Raw genomic sequence first — 5,272 nt, 5'->3', positions numbered from 1 at the left:
TTGAACAATAAGAATACACAGACACAGGGAGGGGAACATCACACACGGGCCTGTTGGGGGGTGGGGGGTGTTGGGGAGGGATAGCATTAGGAGAAATACCTAATGTACCTGACGGGTTGATGAGTGCAGCAAACCACCATGGCACGTGAATACCGATGTAACAAACCTGCACATTCTGCACATGTATCCCAGAATTTAAAGTATACTACTACTACAAATAATAAAAAGAATAGGAATCTGGAAGAGAAAGTCACTAAACCTGGCTGTTGGAGAGAAGAGAAATGGATCTGGGACATTCTCCTTGTGGATAATTATAATTTTCTGGTTAAGTCTGATGTCCTGTCTAATTGTGAGTAGACATTATCTGGGTGAAGTTCTAAGAGTATATTGAGTAGACCACTGAAGAGAGGACAGAAAATTATTTGATTCTGATAATGGTGACCAGTTTATTCCTGAAGGAAGAACTGTGATTGGTTCTGTCCAGTAGGATGACTATGCTTATGATGACATGGTAGTTGAGTGAGAAAATGCTACAGGGAATTCTTACTTTCAGAGAGGCTGTAAGTTATGGTAGGTACTATTCCTCAACACTTGGAGATACTGGAGTATACTTATGCAATCTTTAGAGACCAGAGAGCATTGGAGGGACTTTGAGAGACTGGGGGAAATTGTGTCTTGATTTGTTGGTGTTATTTTCATTTTAATCAGATCTTTTTCTACTGTGCCTGGCTATCCAGTGGTGAACTTTTGTATTCTAGGCAGGGGTTCAGCCAGACAAAAGGTTATACATCTCCTAGTATTTAAGTGATGCTATTTATCTTAAATTAGTTGTTCTTATAGTTGTGTTATTTTCCTTGCTAAAATATAAGCACATATGGAGTTGATACATCAGGGAGCAGGTTGAGTTTGTCTCCAGGTTCCTTTCTTGGCCTCTATTTTCTACCTTTAAGCCCCTGGTTTGGCACAGAACTTGATTCCAAGAGGTGTTTTAGGCTGGCTGAGCACATGTTGTTAAGTTTTATTTTGTGTAGCAGAGTATTGGGGACATGGCCATAATGGGGGGCAAGGTGGCTTTCTAAACATTTTCCTAAGCACTTACTGAATTATTAAGCATTTTCCTCTTTATGTCAAAACCAAGATCAAGCCATATTCTCTAGTCCCACAAAATGATTGATAAGGGTTCATTTTTTGCCTCAGTATCAGATGAGGCACCTTTAGTTATCAATGACCTTTTCTCAAAGCTGCAGATGAGCCAACTATTGCAAAATTTTTATTTTAATTTGTGATGGTAGCCATAAAAAATAAACAACAAAAATCACTTGATTTTTTTCTTATTGGATGGTTTTAGCCATGCCTGCAAATGAGGGAATAATTTTTTAAGGTCTTAAGCTAAGTTCCCTTTCCATTCACTTTCCCACATTCTTAGACAACTGACTCATACTGTCACCTCTATTTAGACGTCCAATACCGTATCTTCCATTCTTACTTTGCACTGGGCAAATAGAAGCAGTTAGAAGGCAAATTCCTCATGCTCTTACCATGTCATTTATCTACCTCTCAAAATCTGTACTCATATAACTTGCCTTGTCTTCCATTTCTTTGAGCAGTGTGTACTGTGAATTCATGTTAATCCCTCAATTTGTACCTTACGTTCTGCTCAAGAGAAGCAGTCTAGCAAGTCTCACCTCTCTTTCCTGCTTCAACAACCTTTCTTTTTCTACTAAATGATCTCTATCTGTTGACAAACATGCTGTAATACCTTCTATCATAAAAAATATGCAAAACAACTTTTTTGACCTCCCATTCCTCTTCTGCTTTTTGAAGTATATCTCTGCTTCTCTGTAAAGCAAAATTTCTCAGAAGAATTTTCTATACTCACTGTTTCCCTTTTTTCTTCTTATTCTCTAAAAAGTCTACTGCAGTCAAGTTTTCCATTTCATCACTTAAACTTTTCTTGCCAAGTTTGCCAAGAACTTCCACTTTATCAAATTCAATGGTCAAATCCCATTGCTCATCATACCGAATCTTTCAGCAGTACCTGAAACTGTTTGCTTTCCTTTTCTTCTTGAAATTCTACCTTCCCTTGGCTTCTGTCATCCTAGTGTCTCTTAATTATCCATCTACCTCACTGGCTACTCTCAGCTTTCTTCACTCATTTCCTTTCCTGCCTAATAAACGTTGGGGGAGGCCCTCAGGCTCAGTCCTAAGCCCTTCCTTTCTTTCCCTAGGGGATCTTGTCAATGACTATAAATATGATTTATATGGTAACAACTGTCATATCTCCAGCCATAACTTCTTTCCTAACTGATTTATTTCCAGCTGCTTATTCAGCATTGCCAGTCAGATGGATGACCCAAACCAAACACTTGAGTATCTATCTTCTCCTAAAACAAAAACTGAGACACTATCAGCAATAAACCTCCTCCTTCAGCTCCGTAAATGTCATCCAACTCTCACTTTTTTGCCCCAGCGTATAAGACCACTAACCCTGCAGTAATAATTTACACCTCCCTCACATATCCCAAATTTCAGCAACTTCTATCAGCTTCCTTTGGAATTATACTGTCTCCCTTGCTTCCATGCAAGACCACAACACCGTCATCATATGGGATATTGTAACCTCCTCCTGACTTTTACTTGCCTTAATGTCATCTTTACAGAGTCCTTCTCTGGCCATTTTCCATAGCATTTTATAGCTTCAAGTATATGAGTTACACATTTATTGTCTTTTTTCCATAATAATATAAGCTCCTTGATGATACAAAATTTTGCCTGTTTTGTTCATTGCTGTTTGTAACAGCAAATACTTGGCACATATTAAGAACTAAAATATTTGTTTAATGAATCGCTCTTGATCTCCATCTCCTCATTATTTTGCCATGTCTAAATGCCTGAATGTCATCTCTTTCATGTATATCCATTACTCTCAACACCCTCCTTTCACTGTATTTAAATTATCTATGAGCTTACCTTTACCTGCCACCCAGTTTGGAGCAGATGGTTTAAAGTTAACAGACACCAGAGAGAAAGCAGAGCTGCTCACCTCTTTTTTATGCCCATGTTTTCCAACCAGGAGATCAGTCATCAAATTGGAAATGATAGATTGGTTCATAACCAGAAGAGGTACTATTCCATGAGGGAGCATTAGGTATTGGGTGTGTGGATTCTTTGGTTACACAATAACTGGTGGAGAGGAGCATGTTGCTGGTATTTAGTGGGCAGGAGACAGATGTACAAAAGTCTTATAAGAGAATTGCCCTACCTCAAATGCCAGTAGTGCTGTCATTGCAAAATATGAGAATAACCTTTGAAGAGGAGGAATTATATTCCAAAAGAGTTTGAATAACAAACAAGTAGATGAATTCAGTTTGTAGTACAGGTAAATTACATCCCAGAACACTGAAAGAGCTTTATAATATGCTTGAGCCCTTGTCTATATCCTTAAAATAATTATTGCAAATAAGAGATGGAAGAGAAGCCATTTTGTATCCAAACAAGGAAATCAAGTTTTAATGTGGTGTAGTCACATCTCATTAATTATCAAAAGTCATGTTTCTAAGATTAAGACACTGTAATTCATTTTAGCTCAAATATATCAATTTTTATTGAGAATCTATCGCTTCTTAGCCCATGCTTAGTGATATGGTTTGGCTGTGTCCCCATCCAAATCTCATCCTGAATTGTAACCCCCATTGTGGGAGGGACATGGTGGGAGGTAATTGAATCATGGGGGCAGTTACCTCTATGCTGTTCTCATGATAGTGAGTTCTCATAAGAGCCAATAGTTTTATAAGGAGTTCTCCCCAACTTCGGTCTCATTTTCTTTCTTGCCTGTGACCATATAGGACATGCCTTTCACTTTCCACCATGTTTGTGAAACCTCCCCAGCCACATGGAACTGTGAGTCCATTAAACCTCTTTTTCCTTATAAATTACCCAGTCTCATGTATGTCTTTATCAGCAGCATGAAAATGGATTAATACAGTAAATTGGTACCAGGAGTCAGGCACTGCTGTAAGGATACCTGAAAATGTGGAAGCTACTTTGGAACTGGGTAACAGGCAAAGCTGGAACAGTTTGGAGGGCTCAGAAGAAGACAGGAAAATGTGGGAAAGTTTGGAAGTTTCTAGAGACTTGTTGAATGGCTTTGACCAAAATGCTGATAGTGATATGGACAATAAAATTCAGGGTTAGGTGTTTTTAGATGAAAATGAGGAACTTACTGGGAACTACAGTAAGGTTACTCTTGCTATACAAAGAGACTGGAGGCATTTTGCCCCTTCCCTAGAGATTTGTGCATCTTTGAACTTGAGAGAGATGATTTGGCATACCTGGTGGAAGAAATTTCTAAGCAGTAAACAATTCAAGAGATGACAGAGCATACAAGTTTGGAAAATTTACAGCTTGACAATGCAATAGAAAAGAAAAACCTATTTTCTGGGGAGAAAGTGAAACCTGTTGTAGAAATTTGCATAACAAATGAGGATCCAGATGCTAATCACCAAAACAATGGGGAAAATGTCTCCAGGGCATATCAGAGACCTTCACAGCAGCCCCTCCTGTCACAGGCCTGGAGGCCTAGGGGAGAAAAATGGTTTTCTGTGCCAGGACCTGGACACCCCAGCTCTATGCAGCCTTGGAACATGGTGCCCTGAATCCCAGATCCTTTAGCTCCAGCTATGGCTAAAAGGGTTCAACACACAGTTCAGACCATTGCTTCTGAGGGTCCAAGCCTCAAGCTTTAGGGTTTTACACATGGTGTTTGACCTGTGGGTGCACAGAAGTCAAGAACTGAGGTTTGGAACCTCCACCTAGATTTCAAAGGATGTATGGAAATGCCTGGATGCCTAGGCAGAAGCTTGCTGCAGAATTTGGGGCCTCGTGGAGAACCTCTGCTACAGCAGTGTGGAAGGGAAATGTGGGGTCAGAGCCCCAGTACAGAGTCCCCACTGGAGCACTGCTTAGTGGAACTGTGAGAAGAGGGCTAGACTTTTTTTTTCTATCTCTCCCCAACTCCCCACTCTCTGCTGTCCCTCCCCTATTTCCCCCCAACAGACCCCAGTGTGTGATGCTCCCCTCCCCGTGTCCATGTGTTCTCATTGTTCAACACCCACCTATGAGTGAGAACATGTGGTGTTTGATTTTCTGTTCTTGTGTCAGTTTGCTGAGAATTATGGTTTCCAGGTTCATCCATGTCCCTACAAAGGACACAAACTCATCATTTTTGATGGCTGCATAATATTCCATGATGTATATGTGCCACATTTTCCCT

This window comes from Cebus imitator, unplaced genomic scaffold, assembly GCF_001604975.1.
Source record: "Cebus imitator isolate Cc_AM_T3 unplaced genomic scaffold, Cebus_imitator-1.0 Scaffold273, whole genome shotgun sequence".
NCBI lineage: Eukaryota > Metazoa > Chordata > Mammalia > Primates > Cebidae > Cebus > Cebus imitator.
This window is presented reverse-complemented; position numbering follows the sequence as displayed.